This window comes from Hordeum vulgare, chromosome 4H, assembly GCF_904849725.1.
Source record: "Hordeum vulgare subsp. vulgare chromosome 4H, MorexV3_pseudomolecules_assembly, whole genome shotgun sequence".
In the NCBI taxonomy this organism is placed as follows: domain Eukaryota; kingdom Viridiplantae; phylum Streptophyta; class Magnoliopsida; order Poales; family Poaceae; genus Hordeum; species Hordeum vulgare.
Window position 1 is genome coordinate 500,640,004 of NC_058521.1, and position 25,788 is coordinate 500,665,791.

Sequence of the window (25,788 nt, forward strand, 5' to 3'; positions counted from 1 at the left end):
GTCCATTTTGCATCATGCTTTCATGTTGATATTTATTGCTTTTTCGGCTGTTATATTACTTGTGGTACCATATTTATGCCTTTTCTCTCTTATTTTGCAAGGATTATTTGAAGAGGGAGAATTCACGCAGCTGGAATTCTGGACTGGAAAAGGAGCAAATCCTAGTCCACTATTCTGCACATCTCCAAATGCCCTGAAAATTTACGTGGATTTTTTCTGGAATATATTAAAAATACTGTGAAAGAACTACCGGAGGGGGGGCCACCAGGGCCCCACAAGCCCCCACTCCGCCACCACCCCCCTGGTGGCGGTGGGCAAGCTTGTGGGCTGCCTGAAGGCCCACTAGCACCCCTCTTTTGCTATATGAAGCGTCCTGGTCTGGAAAAAAAAATCAATCGGGAGCTTTTTCGTGGTTTTGCCGCCGCCACGAGGCGGAACTTGAGCAGATCCAATCTAGAGCTCCGGCAGGACGATCCTGCCGGGGAAACTTCCCTCCCGGAGGGGGAAATCATCGACATCGTCATCACCAACACTCCTCTTGTCGGAGGGGAGGCATCTTCATCAACATCTTCATCAGAACCATCTCCTCTCCAATCCCTAGTTCATCTCTTGTAACCAATCTTCGTCTCGCGACTCCGACTGGGACTTTTAAGGTTGCTAGTAGTGTTGATTACTCTTTGTAGTTGATGCTAGTTGGATTACTTGGTGGAAGAGTTTATGTTCAGATCCTTGATGCTATTCATTACACCTCTGGTCAAGATTACGATTATGTCTTGTGAGTAGTTACTTTTGTTCCTGAAGACATGGGATAAGTCATGTTAATAATAGTCATGTGAATTTGATATTCGTTTGGTATTTTGATATGTTGTATGTTGTTTTTCCTCTAGTGGTGTTATGTGAACGTTGACTACATAACACTTCACCATATTTGGGCCTAGAGGAAGGCATTGGGAAGTAGTACGTAGATGATGGGTTCCTGGAGTGACAGAAGCTTAAACCCCAGTCTATGCGTTGCTTCGTGAGGGGCTGATTTGGATCCACTAGTTCAATTCTATGGTTAGACTTTTTCTTAATTCTTCATTTGTAGTTGCGGATGCTTGCGAGAGAGGTTAATCATAAGTGGGATGCTTGTCCAAGTAAGGTCAGTACCCAAGAGCCGGTCCACCCACATATAAAACTATCAAAGTAACGAATGCGAATCATATGAACATGATGAAACTAGCATGACAGAAATTCCCATGTGTCCTCGGGAGCGTTTTTCTTCCTATAAGACTTTGTTCAGGCTTGTCCCTTGCTACGAAAGGGATTGGGCCACTTGCTGCACTGTTGCTACTACTTGTTACTTGTTACTCTTTGCTTGCTACGTTTCACCTCGCTACACAATCACTTGTTAGCGCTACTTTCAGTGCTTGCAGTTATTACCTTGCTGAAATCCGTTTATCAGAGCCTTCTGCTCCTCGTTGGGTTCGACACTCTTACTTATCGAAAGGACTATGATTGATCCCCTATACTTGTGCGTCATCAGTGCTCTCCGTGTCGCGCAAGCGTGAGGGATTCCCGTTGTAGGGTGTTGCAATACGTTCATGATTTGCTTATAGCAGGTTGCTTGAGTGACAGAAGCATAAACTCGAGTAGGTGGGTTGTTGCGTATGGGATAAAGGGGACTTGATGCTTTAATGCTATGGTTGGATTTTACCTTAATGATCTTTAGTAGTTGCGGATGCTTGATAGAGTTCCAATCATAAGTGCATATTATCCAAGTATAGAAAGTATGTTAGCTTATGCCTCTCCCTCATATAAAATTGCAATAATGATTACCCATCTTGTTAACAATTCCCTAGGACAATTCCGCACACTATCCCATCATTATTCCACACTCATTATTTCTAATAGATTGTAATATATTCTAACTTTTTTATAACAAAACCTATTTTTATATTTTAGTTCTCCGATGTCATGCAAAGCTATTTTCTTCATACCAACAACGTAGATTTATTTCTCGCTCCTAGTTGGAAGCAAATGTTCGGCGTACGTAGAGTTGTATCTGTGGCAGATAGTACTTGAGAGAATATTGCTCTTATCTTTTTCTCCTTGTGGGTTTGACACTCCATACTTATCACTTCCACCTTTGGAAATTGCTACGATGATTCCTTGCACTTGGGGATTATCAAGCTCTTTTCTGGCACCGTTGCGATGGAGCAATAGCGTGGGGCTTCTTATGCTAATGGTTTATTTGACTACTATGACGTGGAACAAATAAAAGAATTTGTTGCTCTTAAGGGTGCATACGAAATTGCTTATTTTATTGAAAAGGATGATGATATTCCTTACAAATCCTAAAATTTTGCACTACTTAAATATTGCTATGAGAATTATGAATACAATGACGGATGTTAATGAATTTATTGAAAGAATGAGGGCTTCCTTGGAAGAGAATAATATTTTGCAAGAATTTATGGAAGAAGAAATTCCTCAAGTTTTGAGCTCATTAGATGAAAAAGATGAGGAGGAGAGAGAAGAACAAAAGGAAGAAGATCAAGTTAGCTACTCGTGCCCACCTTCTAATGAGAGTAACTCTTCAACTCATACATTTTTAATTTCCCTTCATGCTTACTGGAGGATGAATGCTATGGTAATCCCTTGGCATCGTTTGAAATATTCCTTTTTGTTAAAATTGATGGTTTCTATGCTTGTGGCCGTAGTGCCAATATAAATTATGCTTATGGAGATGAACTTGCTATAGTTACTTATGTTAAGCATGAAATTGTTGCTATTGCACCCACACATGATAGTCCTATTATCTTTTCGAATTCTCCCAACTACACCATACCAGAAAAGTTTGCACTTATTAAGGATTATATTGATGGGTTGCATTTTACCACTACACATGATGATTTTGACGAATATAATATGCATGTGCTTGCTGTCCTATTTGCAATTATTATGAGAGAGGAACCAAATCTTCACCTCTCTATGTTTACAATACGATAAAATTGCAAGAAACTACTTATGTTATGCATTGGCCTTTACATTGTCTGAATGAATTGTTCTTTTCTGACATGCCAATGCATAGGAAGAGAGTTAGACTTTGTTGCTACATGATATATATCACTTTGTGCTCACTACTTAATTACAAATCATTATTAATTAAAATTAGCTTTGATATACCTTGGGACCCGGGTGGATCAGTTACTTGAGCACTACATGCCTAGCTTAATGGCTTTAAAGAAAGCTCTTCCAGGGAGACAACCCAGAAGTTTTAGAGAGTCATTTATTTCTGTTGTGTGCCTTTAAAATAATTAAATAATAATAATAAATTGGGGAACATAAAAAAATTCAAAAAGAAAAGTGAAAGTGAGAAAGATGAGCACCGTTGAAGGGGCTAGCCTTGGACTTTGTTCATGCCCATGGTAACTTTGTGAATCTTGATTAGAAAAAGTTTTCAACAAAAATAATTATCCCCATGTATAAATCCGTTGTATTATAAAAATAATGTGCCAAGTAAAGCCTTTTGGATGATTTGGATGATAGTAGATTTGATCCTATGCAAAAATAGGAAAAAATTATGATTTTACTGGAACGTCTCTGTGATCTGATTTTTTTACATAACATTAATATAAAAGTTCACCACATCTTCCTCATTTTCAGAATTTTTTGAGTTACACAATCTAGTATTTGTGCTGATCATTACAAACTTTTCTGTTTTAGACATATTCTATTTCTGCTTGCATAGTTTGCTTGTTTTGATGATACTATGGATTGTATGGGAGGGTATAAGCCATTGAGAAGTTAGAATACAGTAACTTATGCAATAATTAAATATGAATCAATTTATAACAGTACCCAAATTTTATGATTTGCCAATTATATTAACGGATCTCATGAGGTTTTTGTTAAGTTTTGTGTGATTAAAGTTTTCAAGTTCCGGGCGAGATATCGATATGTGGAGAATAAGGAGCAGCAATAACCTAAGCTTGTGAATGCCCAAGTCACCCCAAGGTAATATCCAGGGAAGGCTGAAGCGTCTAAGCTTGGGGATGCCCCGGAAGGCATCCCCTCTTTAATCTTCAACACTATCGGTACATCTTACTTGGAGCTATATTTCTATTCATCACATAATATGTGTTTTTCTTGGAGTGTCATTTTATTTTGCTGTTCTCTTTTAGATGTTATTCATAATCTTGTTTTTTAATAAAAAGTTCCAAGAATACCTTTAGGATGTTTGAATTGCTTGTTTAATATATGTTGTGTAAAAACAGAAACTTTGGGTGTAGTGTTTGATTTGTCATATTTTACTGGAACGTCAAACGTTTCCAATTTTTTTGCAAAGTAATTTTGTATAAATTATTTACCACTTACTAAATATTCATAATTTTCTAAGTTACAAAAGTATACTTTTCATCTGCATCTTTACAAACTATTCTATTTTTCACAAATTGTTGTTATAGTTGCTTTGCGTGCTTATGTTTTGAATTCTTGTTAAGCCCCACTTAGTTGGGAGCCATAGGATTGTGATAGAATACAAAGGGTAATGTTAGATTATAATTATGTGATAATGTTATGACATGACATGACGATATTTGAGGACTATGTACTAATGTTTCTAATAGAAGTTCTGTTAAGTTTTGTGTGGATGAAGTGTTCGAGGATCGAGGAGGTATTGATATGAGAAGAATAAGGAGAGGCATGAGCTTAATATTGGGGATGCCCAAGGCACCCCAAGTAAATATTCATGGAGACTCGAGCGTTTAAGCTTGGGGATGCCTCGGAAGGCATGCCATCTTTCTTCTTTAACAATTATCGGGATGTCTCGGTTTTTGTTTTGTTCACATGATATGCGTAAATTCTTGGAGCGTTGTGTGTATTTATTTTCCTTTTCGCAATGCACCATGTTGGTATGGAAAAGTCCATGGTTGATTTATAGAATGCTCTTTGCACTTCACTTATATCTTTTGAGTGTCACTTTTATGGAATGCTTCATGTGCTTCGCTTATATCATTTGAAGTTGGATGCCTGTTTATCTACATATAGAAAACCGTTATTTGTAGAATGCTCTTTTGCTTAACTTATATGTATTATATTGTGATCTTTTGAAGAAATAATAAAACTCTTGTTCTTCACTTATATTTGTTTGAGAGTTAACAAAAAGTGACAGTGATTTGCATGGGTTATAAGACTGGTCGAAAAATAATAGGTATTCAAGGAGTGATAATGAAAACCATCATGTAGCACATTAAAGAGAAATTGTGGGTTAATGATATTGATGTGGTAATGTGAAAGGGTGTGAGTGCATCATTGTTGATTTGTAGAAGTGTCAGTTTTAAGAGGTGCTAACTTCTTGTTTGTGTAAAAATTAAAAAGGCACGGTGATGATGTGTGAGCATTTCTATTCCTTGTTGAAATCCTAGTGTTGTTTCGAGTCGGAGCGCGTGTGGTTAATTCCTCCAAACCCTCTCCCTAGGGGCATGCGAGTAGTACTTTGATTTTTGATTAAACTAATAAAAATTTGCCATAATGATATGAGTTCTTTGTAAGTAATGTGACACCATGGACATATGCAATTTCACCTCCACATATTTTCTAGCTTCTTTGGTACCATGCATTGCCCATTCTCACCTCAAGGATCGGTGCAACTTTCGCCGGTGCATCCAAACCCCGTGACATGATACACTTTGTTTCACATAAGCCTCATTAAACTTCCTCAAAACATCCATCATACCTACCTATCATGGCATTTCGATAGCCATTCCGAGATATATTGCCATGCAACTTCCAGTGTCACTTCATATGACTTGTACTTCCATTGTCATATTGCTTTGCGTGATCGTAAGATAAATAGCATGGTATTTCCATGGCTTCTATATTTTTTGATATCTTTTGATATGCTAGATCATTGCACATCCTGGTACACTGCCACAGGAATTCATATAGAGTCATATCTTCCTATCAGTTTTTCATATCGAGTTGTAAGTAAATAAAAGCGTGATGATTGTCATTATTAGAGCAAATGATCCCACCATAAAAAATGGAGGAGGCCAAATGATCCCACCATAAAAAATGGGGGAGGCAAAAAAAAGGCACCATGAAAAAAACAAATAAATGAGAGAAAAAGAGAGAAGGGACTTTGCTACTATCCTTTACCACACTTGTGCCTCAAAGTGGCACCATGTTCTTAATATAGTGAATCTCTTGTTTTGTCAATTCCTTATGCTAGTGGGGATTTTTCATCATAGAATTTGGCTTGTATATTCCGATGACGGGCATCCTCAAATGCCCAAGGTCTTCATGAGCAAGCAAGTTGGATGCACACCCACTTAGCTTCAATCAAGCTTTCATACACTTATAGATCTAGTGCATTTGTTGCATGGCAATCCCTACTCCTCGAATTGATATCTATTGATCGGCATCTCTATAGCCCGTTTATACGCCAAGTTGATGCGAGCCTTTCTTCTCCACTTTTACCCCTTTGAAACCTACCACCATGTTCTATTCCACCTATACGATATGTCCATGATTCACGCTCATGTATTGCATGAAGAATAAAAAGTTGATACATATTGAAAAAGTACGATCCAATTGCCTGACTTGGGCACCGTGGTGCTTGACATTTGTATTAATGTTGTGAAGATAGAGCCATGCCTTGCTAATATAATAAGATGAATGGGGGTAAACATTCTTTGAGGATGATATACTTTGAAAGATTGATGATTTTGTTGCTTGTGCTTATAAGTATTACTATGTGAATGTTTGTTAATTCATCGTTTCTCAATAAGAATACATGCAAAATATTACATATTGGATAGCATGTCACATCAAAAATTCTGTTTTTATCATTTACCTACTCGAGGACGAGCAGGAATTAAGCTTGGGGATGCTTTATACGTCTCCAACGTATCTATAATTTTTTATTGTTCCATGCTATTATATTATCATTATAGGATACTTTTTTAGTAACTATTTACCAATTTATATTATTTTTGAGCACTAACCTATTGACCCGGTGCAAAATGCAAGTTCCCGTTTTTGTGTGTTTTTTTGTAGAAAATTCATATCAAACAGACTCCAAACACAATAAAAATTTACACATTTTTTGGGAAATACATGTTAATTTTGGGAGACGGAATCAACGCAACACGGTGCCCGAGGGAGGCACAAGACAAAATGGCGCGACCCAGGGGGGTCACACCCTGATGGCTTGTGCCCACCCCTTTAGTCATTGGAGTTCTCCTTTGGCTGCAAGCAAGATAATTTTTCGATAAAAATCCCCTCCAAATTTCAGCCTGATCGGAGTTACGGATCTTCACATATTTAAGAAATGGTGAAGGGCCAGAAAAAGGTCGCGAAAATAGGAGAGAAACAGAGAGAGATCCAATCCCAGAGGGGCTGATGCCCTCCGGGTGACATGGCGGACATGGAAAAGAGGAGAAACCCTCCTCCCACTCTGGGAGGAGGCCAAGGAAGAAGAAGGAGGGGATCTCTCCCCCTCTCTCGTGGTGGCACCGGAGCGCCATTGTGATGACTATCTACATGAACAACTTCGCTGTTGTCACCATCAACTCTCTCATCCTCTATATAGTGGTGTAAAACCTCTCTTCCCCGATGTAATATCTACTTGAATATGGTGCTTAATGCTATATATTATTATCCAAGGATGTGTGGCTATCCTATGATGTTTGAGTAGATTTCTGTTGTCCTGCGAGTTAATTGTGATAAGATGTTACTGATATGACTTGTGTGTTGATATGGTGATGTCATAAGATGCCTTATATGAGGCGCACACATGAAGGATACACGCTGGAGGGTTTGCAATATGCTCATGATTTTCTTATAGTGGGTGGCGGGAGTGAGAGAAACTTAAATTCGAGTAAGGGAGTTGTGTGCGTATGGGGGTAAAGAGGACTTGATGTTTAATGCTATGGTTGGGTTTACCTTAATGATTTCTAATAGTTACGGATGTTTGCTAGAGGTCCAATCATAAGTGCATATGATCCAAGTACGGAAAGTGTGTTAGTGTATGCTTCTCCCTCGTTGCATATGATAAGTATCTATCATGTTATATTCAATTGCCTATGGACAACCCTTTTCTTGCGTTACACAAAAATCTCTCCATTAAACAATTTATTTTCTTGTTTTTTTATTAAAACAACAACTAACTTTTACTTCCACGCTCTTTATTACCTTGCAAAACTATCTATTACACCTACTAAGTACTTCTAGTTTCTTTCCCGCAAAGTAGTTTCATACTTGTTCTAGGTAAAGTAAGCGTTAGCGTGCGTAGAGTTGTATCGGTGGTCGATAGAACTTGAGAGATTATTAAATCTACCTTTAGCTCCTCGTTAGTTTGGCACTCTTATTTATTGAAAAAGGCTACAAACAACCCCCTGCACTTGTGGGTTATCACTTGCATCTACTACTATTACTATGCTTCGAGAGCGCTTGTATGCTTGCCTCTCTGGGTATTAAGTTCATGACAAACAGAGTAATGATTGAAGCAAGATGACATATTGTAGACAAAGTAAGGCAAGTAATATGTTCAGACTCTGTCGTTTTATCTTTAGTATCAACAATATAAATATGTGTATTGTCCCCCTTTGTCACTGGATATAGAGCACCACAATATTGAACCCACTACAACGCACCACTCCCACTGAAGATAAATCAATCTAGTCGACCAAAACCAAATGGATAGATTGGAGAGCAATACGAAGCTAGAATAATCTTGCATAATAGAATTTAGAAAGGACTCAATTACTTTCAGGGGATAATCTGATCCTAAACCCACAGTTCATTAGATCCCAACAAACACACCACAAAAGAGGATTACATCGGACAGATCACCACAGGAATCACGGTGGACATTGTGTAAAAGATCATAGAGAGAAGAAGTCATTTAGGTACTAGCTATGGACCCGTAGGTCTATGGTGGAGTAATCACACATCATTATGGCAACATCAAGGTTGATGTAGACAGTCTCAGTGATCGATTCCCCCTCCGGCATGGCATTGGAAATGTCTTTAGATGGGATCACGACAGAACAGAGACTTGCAGCTACGGAAAAAGTGTTTCGGGTGGCTCTATGATGTTTTAGGAATATTTTGTGATTTATAGAAGGGTAATTAGGTCAGGGGACTTGCGAGGGGCCCACAAGCCTGTTGGACGCGCCCTACCCCGATTGTGCGCCCTGCACACTTGTCTCGAGCTCATGTGGCATATGGCCTCCTCGTGAAGCTTCTCGGTCGAAAATTTTCGAGAAAAAATCACCAATTTTTTTCATCCTGTTTGGTATTGATTTTTTGCAGAAGTCAAAAACACGCAAAAAGCAGGAAGTGACACTGGGCACTGGGTTAATAGGTTAGTTTAAAAAATGATATAAATAGCATATTATTGCATATAAATCATCCAAGATTGATAACATAATAACATGGAACAATAAAAAATTATACATATGTTGGGGCCTATCATGCACCGCAAAAAATTATACATGCGTCCTCCCTACCTGGTGGGTACGGACCTAAGGTCCCCTTGGAGTTCGTGATTCACTTGAATACCACAGATGGGGAGTTAGGTCTCTTGTTGGAGGCCCAGTACAGGGTTGGCCTAGCGTTGGATCCTGGATAGAGGATATGATACTTGGATACACGTGGCGATAGTAGCCCCCGGGACCGAGTGCGGTGATTTTTGTGCTAGTCGGGCCTGGTTCCTCAGGCATGAAGTGACAAAGCCTGATATATGGAGGATGCCGTTGGGCGTGAGGTGGTGAAGATGGATCCCATAATATTCTCGGAGATCCCTGAGAAAGGGGTTGCTACCTCTTGAGCTTGCGTTCGTTTTCCCTTGAAGATGAAAGGGTGATGTAGCGAAGTAGATAAGTATTTACCTTAGTTTGTTGAGAACCAAGGTATCAATCCAGTAGGAGGAAGAAGCGAGACTCCAATAATAGTACCTACACAAATAATCAAAACTTACACCCAACGCTATAAAGGGGTTGTCAATCCCTTTAGAGTTATTTGCAAGGATGAGATCTCATAGAGATAGATATAAAATATTGATAGATTTGAAAGTAAAACTAAAGTAAATAAATTGCAGCAAATTATTTTTGGTTTATAGATCTGAATATATAATATGGAAAATAGACCCGGGGCCATAGGTTTCACTAGAGGCTTCTCTCATAAAGGAAAATAATATGGTGGGTGAACAAATTACTGTCGAGCAATTGATAGAAAAGCAAATAGTTATGAAGATATCCAAGGCAATGATTATGCATATATGCATCACATCCATATCAAGTAGACCGAAACAATCTGCATCTACTACTATTACTCCACACATCGACCAACTCTTGCCTACATCTAGAGTATTAACTTCATGAAGAACAGAGCAACACATTAAGTAAGATGACATGATGTAGAGGGATAAACTCAAGCAGTATGATGAAAATCCCATCTTTTTACCCTTGATGGCAACAATACAATACATTCCTCGCTACCCCTACTACCACTGGGTGAGGACACTACAAGATTGAACACAAAACTAAGCACTTCTCGCATTGCAAGAATTACCAATCTAGTTGGCCAAACCAAACAAATAATTCGAACAAACTTGCAAAGATATGAAATCATGCATATAAGAATTCAGAAGAGACTCAAATAATATTCATGGATAGTCTGAACATAAACTCATAATTCATCAGATCTCGACAAACACACCGCAAAAGAGTGTTACATCGGATAGATCTCCATGAAGATCGTGAAGAACATGGTATTGAAGATCAAAGAGAGAGAAGAAGCCATCTAGCTACTAGCTATGGACCCGTAGGTCTATCGTGAACTACTCACACATCATTGGAGGGGCAATGGAGTTGATGTAGATGCCCCCCATGATCAATTCCCTCTCCGGCGGATTACCGGAAAAGGCTCCCAGATTGTATCTCTCGGGAATAGAGGCACCCGATGGCATAAAAGTATTTTTGTTGCTATTTTTGGCGATACTGAAATATTTGGGAATTTATAGGCAAAGAATTAGGGTTAGGAGACCTGCAGGGGCCCACAAGCAAGGGGGCGCGACCCCCCTAGGGCGCGCCTTGCAGGCTTGTGGCCTCCCAGCAACTGCCTTGCCCCCTACTCCAAGTCTGTTGCATGTCTTGTGGTCCAAGAAAAATCTTTCCGAAGATTTTATTTCATTTGGACTCCGTTTAATATTCCTTATGTGCAATATTAAAAAATGTGGAAAACGCAGAAACTGGCACTAGGCTCTAGATTAATAGGTTAGTCCCCAAAATAACATGAAACAACATATAAATGCATATAAAACATCCAAAACATATAATATAATGGCATGGAACAATAAAAAATTATAGATACGTTATATGAAAGTGACAACATAGGAGACTCTATATGAAGAACATGGTGCTACTTTGAAGCACAAGTGTGGAAAAAGATAGTAGCATTGTCCCTTCTCTCTTTCTCTCATTTTCTTTTTTTTTCTTTTTTCTCTCTTTTTTTGAATGGGCTTCTATGGCCTCTATTATATTTTGTAAAGTCCGGAGACTCATCCCAACTTGTGAGGGAATCATAGCTTCCATCATCCTTTTTCTCACATGGGACAATGCTCTAATAATGCAAAATCATCACACTTTTATTTAATTACAACTCAAAAGATTACAACTCGATAGCTAGAACAAAGTATGACAAGCAATAAGGAAGTGATGGTGCGTGTCATAAAAAAAGGGACGGTGGTGTTGCATGAAAATATATCTCGGAATGGCTATGAAAATGCCATAATAGGTAGGTATGGTGGCTGTTTTGAGGAAAATATATGGTGGCTGTTTTGAGGAAGGTGGCTCTAATGTACCGACGAAAGTTGCGCGGTACTAGAGTGGCTAGCAAAGGTGGAAGGGTGAGAGTGCGTATAATCCATGAACTCAACATTAGTCATAAAGAACTCACATACTTATTGCAAAAGCCTATTAGTTATCGAAGCAACGTATTAGACGCATGCTCCTAGGGGAAGGGTTGGTAGGAGTTAACCATCGCGCGATCCCAACCTCCACACAAAGGTTGACAATCATTAAACAAGTCATGCTCCGAGCTCATCACACAACGGTTCACCATACGTGCATGCTACGGGAATCACAATATTCAACACAAGTATTTTTTCTAATTCACAGTTACTTACTAGCATAACTCTCATATCACCATCTTCACATCTCAGAACTATATGCAAGAATTAAACTTCTCATCATATTCAATGCACTTAATATGAAAGTTTTTATTATATCCCTCTTGGATGCCTATTATATTAGGACTAAATTCCTAACCTAAACCAATTACCGTGCTGTTTAAAGAACTCTTAAAATAATATAAGTGAAGTATGAGAGTTTAATAATTTCACAACACCATCGTGCTCTAAAACATACAAGTGAAGTACTAGAGCAACATTGCCTAGCTCAAAAGATATAAGTGAAGCATAAAGAGTATTCTAATAAATTCACAATTCAGTGTGTGTGCCTCTCTCTCAAAATATGTGTGCAGCAACGGTTATTGTGGAAAACTAAAAAAGTAAAGATTCATATCATACAAGACGCTCCAAGCAAAACACATATCATGTGGTGAATAAAAATATAGCCTCAAGTAGATTTACCGATGGATTGAAGAAGAAAGAGGGGATGCCTTCCGGGGCATCCCCAAGCTAAGGATTTTTGGTATCCTTGAATATGGCTTGGGGTGCCTTGGGAATCCCCAAGCTTAGTCTCTTGCCACTCCTTATTCCATAGTCCATCAAATGTTTACCCAAAACTTGAAAACTTCACAACACAAAATTCAACAGAAAACTCATGAGATCCGTTAGTATAAGAAAGATAAATCACCACTTAGGTACTGTTGTGAAGTCATTCATTATTTATATTGATGTAATATTTACTGTATTCTAACTTCTCCATGGTTCATGCCCCCCGATACAACCCATAGATTCATCAAAATAAGCAAACAACACAAAGAAAACAGATCAGTCTGTAGCAATCTGTTTACTCCGAATACTTATGTAACTCTAAAAATTCTGAAAGATTAGGAATATGTGGGAAAATTGTAAACCAATCTTCTGTAGAAAATTCAGATAAAAATCACTATCAAATGAACTTATAAAATTCCTGGACTGAGAGCGAAAGTTTCTGTTTTTCAGCAAAATCAATTTGCAAGCACCATAGACCATCCCAAAGGTCTTACTTGGCTCAAACACTAATTAAAGCAAGAAAACGCAATTATTACAGAGGTAATAATATGTGCAGCACACAAAAACAGAAACAAAAACAAAAGCAAAACAAATAAAATTGGGTTGCCTCCCAACAAGCGCTATTGTTTAATGCCCCTAGCTAGGCATAATGCAATAGATCTAAGTATTATCATCTGTGGTATTGGCAATTTTCGTGAGGGCTTTCTCAAATCCGGGGGGCTCTTTCCTCTTCCCCGGGGTTATAGGTGAACAAACCACCTTATTGTCCAAAATATCCAAACGCTTATTGCAAAGTAATCGAAGTGTTCAAACAGTTGAGGTTTCCATTGATATGTTTAAGGGGTTCGTGATATTGTTGTAACTCAATTAAGTGCTTATGTAAGTCACTCAATTTGTCGAGAATTTGAACTCCCTATTCAGAAAAATTATAACCTTTTCTATGGAGGAACCCCCAAAATCCCCTCCAAGACTTCATCAGCAGCGTTTGTATTTAATTCAATAAAATTCCCTTTCAAGTGTGGGGACCCCAACTTACAAGTCGAGATCCCCGAATGAACGTCCTCACGGATCCCAGAGATCAATGCTCACCGAACACACAAATACTAAATATTAAGAGTCTTACATCCATACCTACCGTTTGATACAATAAATGACCTTATCGGTCAAGTCTTACATATATAGGGCCTTGAGGGCCAACACACCAACTAGACCAATAGCGGAATTATTGGTCGAAAGCGTGAACCCATGCCATCAACCTTAATCTACACGCATTCTGACTGGGAAGCGTCCTAGCTCGCATGAACTTCACCAAGTTACTCTTCACCATATCCTGTTCTCTCATACCTGGTCAATGAAATAACCAGTGGCAAGCCAATGAGTACTTTGAATGTACTCGCAAACAGCCCATGATATTAACAATGCAATTGAAAGGATAACAAGTAATATGCATCTTGGTGGATAACATCCTATCTATGAATAAACTTGATCATGGGTATGCATCATAACTAGATGTTGATTTGAAGAACAGGTTACAGATATCAACATCTCTGTCAAGGGCTGAATACTCCGGATTTACTCTATATGCCAAGTCACCAAACTTGCTCATATTAACTGTTTCATAAAACACCATTTACCACATACTCACACACACTTGGTTTATGCGGAAATGACTGGATGTAGTTTAAGCAGGATTACCCAACCGTCCTTCACCGTGGACACGGCTATTCGAATAGTTTTACACTCTACAAAGGTAGTACGCTGGAACCACGAGATCCGGGAAACTTCCGTGTCATCCACGACTCGCAGTATATAACATAACCGAGGTAAGTACCCGATCAATGCCTTTCCCCTGATGATACTAGACAAAGAGGTCCACTCGATTGGTACCCATCCCACATGTTGTACGTCTTACGAGCACCGACTCTGGACAGTATCAACCATGCGGGGACCAACGGTGTGCCTGGAACACGTAAAAACGGCATAGTCGCCCTACCTGGAACGACCCCATCACGAGAGTGACCATAGATCACTCCTGCCACTAGTAATGTAGACCTTTGCTAGCACCGACCAGAGTAATCAACACAGTCCCATCCCATAAAGGGGTAACGTGGTCGTACATGTAAGGTTGGGACGGTCGACATATCATAAATCTAATCCCATTTCCGAAACCATACTCAAAATACCCGATGCACCACTTCTCCGAAAGTAGCCACCTAACTCATCATCACCCTCGGGCATTAGTGGCACCCGACGGGGTTTCCATAAACCTTTGATTTATGTCATCATCATGCTCATGCTAAAACTATTCTAACTTTACTTGTCAACATGATATTAGCGTGATCCTCATAGGTGGTAGGACCATGCTCAATATGCAGGTGCTCCGGAGGAGCCTTCAGTAACATCACTTCAATGATTCACCAAACACTTAAGATCACATGCAACGGAAATACTTGCTACACTAGCATGCAATATATCATATGCTCAGTCATGGTCAAAGGGTTGCTTGCCTTGTCACATAAGTCCTCGGGGTCTTCGAGGTCTTCCGCTCCAACTCCGAGTACTCCGTCTACCCGTAAACTATCGTCGGAAACAATCATAGTAAGCCACACAACAAGCAAAATAAAAGTGCTACATAAATAGGAGTTATATTTTTCTTGGACCTCTCTGGTCATAAGAAAAATACCCGAAGCTTGCCATAGGAGATTTGAATCATCAAGGATTTTTGAATGGATGAGAAGAGGAATAGGGGATCCTTTATGAAGCCCACAGAAAATATTATGATAAAAATGAGTGGATGCACTCATTTAATAAAGAATAATTGTAGAAATATTTAGGAAGTTGTTTCACTGGATTTGGAGTTGAAATGAATATTATATGGATTTTCTAATACTAGATAAATAGCAATAGGAAGCTATTTATTTAATACAACAAAATAAAGCCTGATAAAAATGTTGACCAAGGCTTCAAAAATGGGGCATGATATAATAAGTCTGTGGAAATTGGAATCAATCCAATTGGAGTTGATTTGAATACTCTAGGATTTGCACAAAGTGGGGCTGAATATATCCAGATTTGTACTTTAATAAATACACCGCACGAAGTTGCTTTGGAAAAATGTGCCATGCACATATTTGGATAGGTTTTGAATTTAGGAACCTATAGAAATTTGAATCATCAGATTTGGAGTTGATTTTAATTGAATATGGATTTTCAAAGTTGGTGGTAAATGAAAAAGAGTAAAGGAGATATACGAGAGAGGGCCTTTAGGGCGCACCAGGCGTTAGATAGGCCTTGGGCCGGCCCAGAGGCTCTGTCTGGCCAGGGAGGAGGCCACGCCGAAGGCGCCTTCTCGGGAGTACGCCTTCATCACAGGGAGGCGACAAACGGGGAACCCGTTTCCACTTATCCACGCGGGCCCGACGCTCGTCTCTCTAAAGGTGGGTCCCGCCGGCTCTCTCTCTCCTATCCCCCTGCTTCTTCTTCCTCCTCAAGATGGGGGTAGATGGGGGCGCTGGCCGCCGCGACTCTCGGCACCTGCTGGCCTAGCCACCGAGGCGAGGGTGTAGGCTCGTGCCCTACTCCCTGCTGAGCCTGGGGTGGTCTTGTCGGCCGAGGGGATGCCCGGGGCGAGCGGCCCGCCGCGAGGAGCGGTTGATAGCTCCGACCGCTACGGAGGGGCATGGCGTGACCTCGGGGAGGGCCCCTAACGAGTCCAGGAGGATGGGGGAGCTGCGGGGGTTCGACTGAAGGGTAGGCATGAGGCCAGAGGGGGCTGGTTGACTTGGGCACAAGGGAGGCCGAGGCGGCACCATGGCCGTTGAAAGAGAAGGAGGAGAGCTTGAGAGCTCCAACGACTAGGTCACGGAGGCCTCTGGGAGCTAGGAGGAGCTGGGAAGGAGGAGGAAAACACCAGGCGCTCGGGAAGGCCCGAAATGGAGAAGGGAAGGGAGAGAGAGCTCGGGAGCTCTCTCTGGAGCTTCGGTGCATGGCAAGAACATGCGTGCCAGGGGATACTTGGCCGCTTCTAGGAGTCGGGATGGGTTAGACTGGTCAAGGGAAGTGCCCTGGCACGCTGGGACACACGTCCATTGAGGGACCTGAGCTGCAGGATGAAGAAATGGTACAGAGCACCATTACTACGTGATGCCAGCGCGGTCACCATGGCCCCTCGAGTCCACAAGGCTACTAAGACCAGTCAAACATGTCCAACACACAGGGCACACATGCAGGAAGAAGACTCAGGAATTCGGTTGCATCTGGGGCTGGTTTGAAGTGGTTTCGACTGTGGTTAATATTCCAGCAGGAAACTTGGGGCTGGGAAAGGTGGTTTCGAGAGGGAGAACCTTGGGGTGAAACCATGTCCTGGAGCATATGGTATGGAAAGACTACAATACTGCAAAGTTTCAACTCAAGAAAAGAAGGGTAGCTAGTACTTGCTGTACAAAGCTACATTTCAGCCACAATTCAACTTGAGGATGTGCTACTCATTTTGTCCACATGAGCATGCCATCTCTTGGCTTAAAACAATGCTTTGGGATGCTAGGAAACCTGTGGCAAGAGGTGGGGGCTTTTGCTTAAAAAGAAGTGGGGCAAGAGGGGTAAGATGCTGATTCCAAGGGTGAAATGAGGAATAGTTACATGGAGGCTCTCTCCAATAATTGGCCAGTGGCCATGGAAATGTTACTGGAGGTAAAATGTAACTATATGAAGTTGTGGCGGAAAGTTGAGCTCAAGGGTTAATGTGGAAGGGGCCAAAGTAGCCATTAAAGTGAGTGCACACAAGGTGTTTGATGAGTGGCAGGGCAACCAGATGGACTTCAATGGACATGAAACTTAACATGATTCAATAATAGATGAAAATAAGCTTGGGCACCAAATTTGGGACTTGGGGAACAAGGTTTCCAATGTAGGCTTGGATAACCAATGAAATGAGCAGAATTGGCTTTCTGCTTACAAAACCATTCAAATCAATTCTCGCAAATCTAATATTTGGTGTGGGGTCATAATTTGATCATAAAGGCATGCACAAAAAGTTTGGGGTTAATTGGAGAAACTTTATAATGTAAAGTTTCCCAAAGTCAGAAATCAACACACATGATTTTGAGGGTCTTGCGACAAGTTCTTCTATTGTCCTTGATGCGCCACTTGGTGTGGATGCATTATTGGAGTATAAGAACATGTCCACTAAATTTGAGCACAATTGGAGACACTTGAGAATGTAGAGTTGCTCAAATTTGGATCTGGACAGATAGGGTTTTAGAATAATTAGGGGAGTTCAATCAACTTCGATTGAGATGAAACTTGGCTAGATCATCAAACATATCATAGGTGACATGCTAGAATTTTACTGGAATTTATTGAGAATATTTCTTATAGAAATATTCCAAAAGCTTGAAATAGATAGGAAGGGTTTTGAAGGGGTTTGCCCAACAATTTTAACATGACCATGTGTTGAAACTCTTATATATGGATTATATATATCCACTGAGTTTCCGTAAATTTTCTTAAATATTTTAAAAGCAATAAAAAAACTTTCCTTCATAAGAGACCATTTCTCGTCCCACAGGAAGGTATTCAAATAAAATGGTAAAATAACTTTTAAAATAACAGTCTTGTGGTTTTGGGAACTCATTTTGATAATGGGTTTTAAATAAAATAATTGGTGCAAAATAAATTCTCTAATTTGAGGACTTGTAGTACAAATCCCATCTCACGGGTTTCTGAAAGTTTTATTCAAGGAAATGCTTTTTGGTGAAAATAGTATTGGTAAAAATAGTTTCTGGTCCTAAACACATGGCAGGATCATTAGGCAAGAGTCTTGGGCTAAGGAGGTGAGTGTGGAGAGTAATAAGAATTTTTAAGAATCAAACACAGGCATACAAGCAAGCAAGAAAGCAATAGTCACTTCAAGCATCACAAGCATTCACAAAAATAATTAATTGGTCCTAATTTTTGAAATAAGTTAATTAGTCAGGAAAGCTAAACACAGGGTGTTACCTCGAGGCAAAATCTAAAAGTTCTCTCTGATGCAAAGCCAATCCAATGTAAAAATTTCTGAGCAAAACCTTTACATCCCCTTTTAAGTTAGAGACATAATAGGATTCCATTAGCCTATACGAGGCATCTTTCAAATTCCCCCTTTGTTTTTGTTTGAAGTATAAAACTTCAAAATCTGGTGACAATGGGGAACTCATAATGCTAGCCATAGAGACAAATAAGAGATGGAAAGGAGAGAGGCAAACGAAAAAGGCGAATAAAAAGGGCAAATCTTTTCGGTATTTTCTGAAAATCTTTTTAGAAGTGGGGGAGAGGAAAAGGAGAGGCAAAGGGCAAATAAAGTAAATGCAAGAGATGAGTTTGTGATGGGTACTTGGTGATCTTGCTATGTATCCTCCCCGACAATGGCGCCAGAAATCCTTCTTGGTACCTCTTGAACTTGCGTTGGTTTTCCCTTGAAGAGGAAAGGGTGATGTAGCAAAGTAGATAAATATTTTCCTCAGTTCGGTGAGAACCAAGGTATCAATCCAGTAGGAGGAACAAGCGAGACTCCAATAGTAGTACCTACACAAATAATCAAACACTTGCACCCAACGCTATAAAGGGGTTGTCTATCCCTTCAGAGTTATTTGCAAGGATGAGATCTGATAGAGATATATATAAAACATTGATAGATATGAAAGTAAAACTAAAGTAAATAAATTGCAGCAAAGTATTTTTGGTATTTTTGGTTTATAGATCTGAAATTATAATATGGAAAATAGACCCGGGGGCCATAGGTTTCACTAGAATCTTCTCTCATAAAGGAAAATAATACGGTGGGTGAACAAATTACTATCGGGCAATTGATAGAAAAGCAAATAATTATGAAGACATCCAAGGCAATGATTATGCATATAGGCATCACGTACGTATCAAGTAGACCGAAAAAATTCTGCATCTACTACTATTACTTCACACATCGACCGACTCCTGCCTGCATCTAGAGTATTAAGTTCATGAAGAATAGGGTAACGCATTAAGTAAGATGACATGATGTAGAGGGATAAACTCAAGCAATATGATGAAAACCCCATCTTTTACCCTTGATGGCAACAATACAATACGTGCCTCGCCACCCCTATTGTCACTCGGTGAGGACACCACAAGATTGAACCCAAAACCAAGCATTTCTCCCATTGCCAGAATTACCAATCTAGTTGGCCAAACCAAAAAATAATTCGAAGAGACTTGCAAAGATATGAAATCATGCATATAAGAATTCATAACAAACTCAAATAATATTCATGGATAATTTGAACATAAACTCACAATTCATCGAATCTCGACAAAGACAACGCAAAAGAGTATTACATCGGATAGATCTCCATGAAGATCATGAAGAATATGGTATTGAATATCAAAGGGAGAGAAGAAGCCATCTAGCTAATAGTTGTGGACCCGTAGGTCTGTGGTGAACTACTCACACATCATCGGAGGGGCTATGGAGTTGATGTAGATACCCTCCATGGTCAATTCCCTCTCCCGCAGATTACCGGAAAAGGCTCCTAGATTGGATCTCTCGGGAACAGAGGCTCCCGGCGATGTAAAAGTATTTTCGTTGCTCTTTTTGGCGATACTGCAATATTTGGGAATTTATAGGACAAGAATTAGGGTTAGGAGACCTGCAGGGGGCTCACAAGATAGGGGACGCGACCACTGATGGGGATATGTATCTAGGGTAGGGTCACAGGCCTAACCTAAGTGTCCTACCTAAGGGTACCTCATTATTAACTGGAAGTCACGAAGAAGAGTCCGACTGGATAGCCATGGCGTCTGAATTCACTCGGAAGATATTCCCCTTCACCCGACAACCAACTTCCAGTCGGAAGACGCCAGTTGACGCAGAAGATCATAAGTCGATCGGAAGATATTCCCCTTCGTCTAATCATCATGAATAGCATTAATTACATACATACGTTTTCGGTAACGTACACCTTTAAACTCTACTGATCGAACCCTTAGATGTTGGACCCTTGATGAGGGGTAGTGCACTCTATATAAGCAACCCCTCCCCTCTTGCTCAAAGGTTCACACCCCCTGTAACACGCATTCGACACCGCAAGAGCTCCCGAGTACTAAGACGTAGGGTTGTTACCTCTACGAGAGGGGCCTGAACTCATACATCTTGTGTACAAGCTTGCCGTAGCTAGGACTCTGCCCTCTCCATTCGTGCCCTAAACCTCTACTATCATGTTCATTCCCATGATAGTTGGCACCCACCGTGGGGCACGCATCTAAGCGACTTCCAACAAATTTGCAATCTTCACTCTCTGCCATGTCTTCCGACCGCGATTCGTTCTTGGGCGGCGAGATCCGTTTTGGCGCACTCATCTTTGTTGCCGATGACTCGGCATGGCTTCAGGAGGCGCCTATTGATATCGATGCGCTCCTGATCCACGGGGCAACGCACTTCCACGCAAGCTCCTTTGGCGTACTCCTTCGGCAGCCGTCGACTTCGTTGTCGACCGTTCACTCCGCTCTTCGTCGTCACAAGCGATCCGGTCCCTCACGACTTCATCGATGGGTGAAGCACAGAGTGGCTCGCCAGGCGTCATCTCCATCATCTCCGTAGGTTGCGGCCATCGAGCCTGCTGAACCTCTCCGGGGCCCGATCCACTCAGCGTCAGATCAGTCTGATGTTCCTTCCGAGTGCGAGAGCTGCAACCCAGCAGCGGAGGTCTTCATGGCGGGTTTTGCGGAGAGCCCGTCCGGGTTCGGTCGCGGCGAACACGAGGTCGGCGAACCGTCGACTAGACACGACCGTCGTCGTCCTCCAACTTCCAGTCGGCGTCAGCGACAACTCTTCTCAAGTGGATCACAGGACAACATTGAGGTATATCGTACTCCAGTACTAAATGTTGCACCAAGATAACAGATTCTATTCAGTCATCAGACTGAGAGGCTGGTAGAGGCTTAGAGTAGATTCGCACTTTGCATCATGCAGCGCAGCTACAAAACTCAGTTGTATCACAGTCGCTCAATACGTTGCACAGTAATTCACCCAGAGCAGATACAGTCCGTTCAGTTTACAGTCCAGGGTCACCTGAGCATCGCGGAGACAAGGGTTACCGAGAGAATCAACACAGAGATCAGGGGTGGAATCAGTTCGCTCCCCGTTATCACCATGATGACCATCGTCGGGTGCATTTCTCCTCCGAGGAGTTGTTCGTATGTGTCCCGACACTATGATGATAGGTGCGTGTTCGGTGATGAGCGGAATCCTTGATTTGATGCGAGAAATGTACTCAACCAGAGGAGGATTGACACGGGCAGAGCTCACACTGATGGTTTCGAGAGAGATCGTCCGAGTGGAAGTGGCACTGCAGTTTCTGGTTCTAAGTGCTTCAGTAGAGCAATCCATTCTACTGATATTCCCCCCAACTTTAGTTTGGCGGCTGGAATTAGTAAGTTCACAGGAGAATCCAAGCCCGAAACATGGCTTGACGACTACCGAGTGGGTGTGCAGATCAGTGGAGGCAATGACACCGTCTCCATGAAGCATTTGCCTCCGATGTTGGATGGTTCGACCAGGGCATGGCTGAATCATTTGGCTCCTTCTAGCATCTACTGCTGGGAGGATCTCGCCCGAGTGTTCATCAAAACATTCGAAGGCATGTGCAAGCATCCAGCCGGTCTGTCCGAGTTGCAGCTTTGGGTGCACAAGTAGAACGAATCTTTGAGAGACTACATTCAGCGATGGACCACCCTTCATCACATGATGGAGAATGTTTCTGAGCACCATGTAGTGTGTGCCTTCAAAGCTGGCGTTAGAAACAGAGAGCAGTACTTGAAGTCCGGTCGTACAGGTGATATGTCCATGAGCAAGATGATGGACATTGTTGCCCGGTACGCCAATGGCGAAGAGGAAGACTGCATCCGCAGCGGTAAAGGGAAAGCAATCGACAATGATGATGTCGTCAATTCCAATCGGAAGCAGAAGCGCAAGGCTGATGGTTCCACTCCAGAAGAAGCAGCCGCCCTGGCGGCACAAGGAAAATTCAAGGGAAAGTCCAAAGGACAGTTTCCCCCCAAGAAGCTCAAGGGTCAGATGGATGTTCTGGATCAGTCATGTGTACTTTACACGAAGAAAGACGAAGATGGCAATCTGATATTGCTTAAACACACCACTGGTCAATGCAGGTTGTTGATCCAACAGTTTGAAGAAGAACAGTCGAGTGGAAAAGATCCTAAAAAGGAGAACGATGAAGAAAAATATGATTTCCCACAAGTTCAAGCAACTCTGATGATTTTTGCTGACGTAGAGAGGAGGAGTCGAGTGAAGGTCATCAACAGAGAAGTTAACATGGCGGTACCTCCACAACAACATACCTCAAGTGGTCGCACACCCCCATAACGTTTTATTAGTCAGATCACCCAGGTCATGTCCCTACTCCTGGTCGACATGCCCTGGTGGTTGATTCAGTTGTGGAAGGTGTGCGGCTTCGCATGGTTTTGATGGATGGAGGAAGCGAGCTGAATATATTATATGCAGAAACTCTCAAGGGGATGGGCATTCCGATGTCCCGACTCAGCGAGAGCAACATGCAGTTTCATGGAGTCATTCCCGGAAAGAAGGCCAAGTCACTCGGCGAGATTGCGTTGGATGTTGTTTTCGGCTCTCATAAGAACTTTCGCAAAGAGAAGTTGACATTCGAGGTGGTGGATTCCTAGAGTGCATATCATGCCATCCTGGGTCGTCCAGCCTATGCTCGTTTCATCGCCCGACCATGTTTCGTGTATCTCAAGATTAAGATGCCAGGACCCAAGGGAGTCATCACAATCTCAAGCAATCGACAGAGAGCCGAAGAGTGATTGAAACAAGGCTCTAAAATTGCTGATCAATAGATGGCTATGGTCGAACTGGAGGAATATCGGAAGAATGCCGACCCTGCCCACCCGATGCGCTCCAAGAAGCCCACTTCCGAGTCCACTTTTCCATCGGCACGCGAGGTCAAACCAGTGAACATACACCCGACAGATCCCAATGCTGCTCCGACCAACATATCCGCAACACTCGACGGCAAATAGGAAGCCGAGCTCATTCAGTTCTTCTATGAGAACTGGGACATCTTTTCATGGAAACCTGCTGACATGCCGGGTGTACCCAGGGAACTGGGTGAGCACCGACTGAGAGTGGATCCGAAGTCAAAGCCTGTCAAAGAGCATTTGCGTCGGTCCGCAGCAGAAAAGCAAAAATCAATCGGCTAGGAGGTGGCGCGACTCTTGGAGGCGAAGTTCATACGCGAGGTTTACCACTCCGAGTGGCTCGCGAATGTCGTCATGGTCCCCAAGAAGGACAAGTCCCTTCATATGTGTATCAACTTCAAGAACATCAATAAGGTCTACCCAAAAGATCACTTTCGGCTCCCCTGCATTGATCAAACTGTCGATTCGACTACGGGATGTGAGCGGTTATCTTTTCTTGATGCTTATTCTGGTTACCATCAGATTTGTCTGTTTGGTCCACATGAAATAAAAACGGCCTTCATAACCCCTTTCGGGTGTTTCTGTTATATCACCATGCCTTTTGGTCTGAAGAATATCGGCGCCACTTTCATGCGTATGATCCAGAAGCCACTTTCATGAATATGATCCCCAAGAACGTCGAAGCATACATGGATGATATTGTGGTCAAGTCACGCAAAGGTTCTGACCTGTTGACTGACCTAGCAGAGACATTCGCCAACCTCAGGAAGTATGACATCAAGCTGAACCCAGTTAAGTGCACTTTCGGAGTCCCTGGCGGCAAGTTACTCAGTTTCCTTGTTTCTGAACGTGGGATCGATGTCAACGCCGAGAAGATTGGCGCCATCGTCCGGATGCAAACTCGTGTGCAGGTGCATGATGTCCAGAAACTCACAGGTTGTCTGGCAGCGTTGAGTCGGTTCGTCTCTCGCCTTGGTGAGAAGGCATTGCCTTTATACCGACCGATGAAAAAATTTGATGTGTTCGAGTGGAGTGACTAAGTTGAGTGTTTGTCGAGCTCAAAGCCCTGCTTTCCACCTAGCCGGTGCTTGCTGCCCCGCACAGCAAAGAACCCCTGCTTTTATACATCGGAGCTACCAATCAGGTTGTCAGCACGGTTCTGACCGTCGAGCGAGAAGAAGAAGGCAAAACCTACAAGGTCCATCGCCCAGTCTATTACATTTCTGAAGTATTGACCCCTTAGAAGCAAATGTATCCTCATTAGCAGAAGCTCGTTTATGGAATATACTTGTCAGCGAAGAAGGTGACACATTACTTACAAGATCATTCTATGTCAGTCGGGAGCGATGATCCAGTGTTAGAGATTCTTCACAATCGAGACGCATCGGGTCGTGTGGCTAAATGGGCCATTGAGAAATTATATTTTGACATCAAATTTGAGGCAAAGAAAGCTATCAAGTCTCAGGCCCCTGCTGATTTCATGGCCGAGTGGGTGGAATAACAGCAACCAGCTCAAATTCACTTGGCACACCGGACTATGTTCTTCGATGGCTCCAAAATGTTGAATGGGTCCGGTGCTGGTGTGGTATTGGTGTCCCCAAAACGTGACAAGCTCAACTACGTTCTACAGATTCATTTTGACTCCTCCAATAATGAGGCTGAATATGAAGCCCTCCTCTATGGGTTGCGTATGGCCATCTCACTCGGCGTCTGACGCCTGATGGTATACAGCGACTCAGATTTGGTGGTCTATCAAGTGATGAAGGAAACTTGAGAAGATGTTTGAAGGCCTGGAGCTCCATCATATTCCCGAACTGAAAAACCAAGCAGCTGATGAACTGGCCAAGATTGGATCCACTCGGAAACCTGTCCCCAACATTTTGTTCCTGGAGCATTTGCATACTCCTTCGGTGCAAGAGGATCCTTTCACTAAAGAGCCCCCACAACCGATGAGCACCTCCAATCTGACTGAGATTGACGTCCCAATAGTGGTTGATTTAGTTATGGAAATCCTGGTAATCACACCCGAGTGGACAATACCATACATTGCATACATCCTGAGAAGAGAACTCCCTAAAGACGAAGCTGAAGCTAAG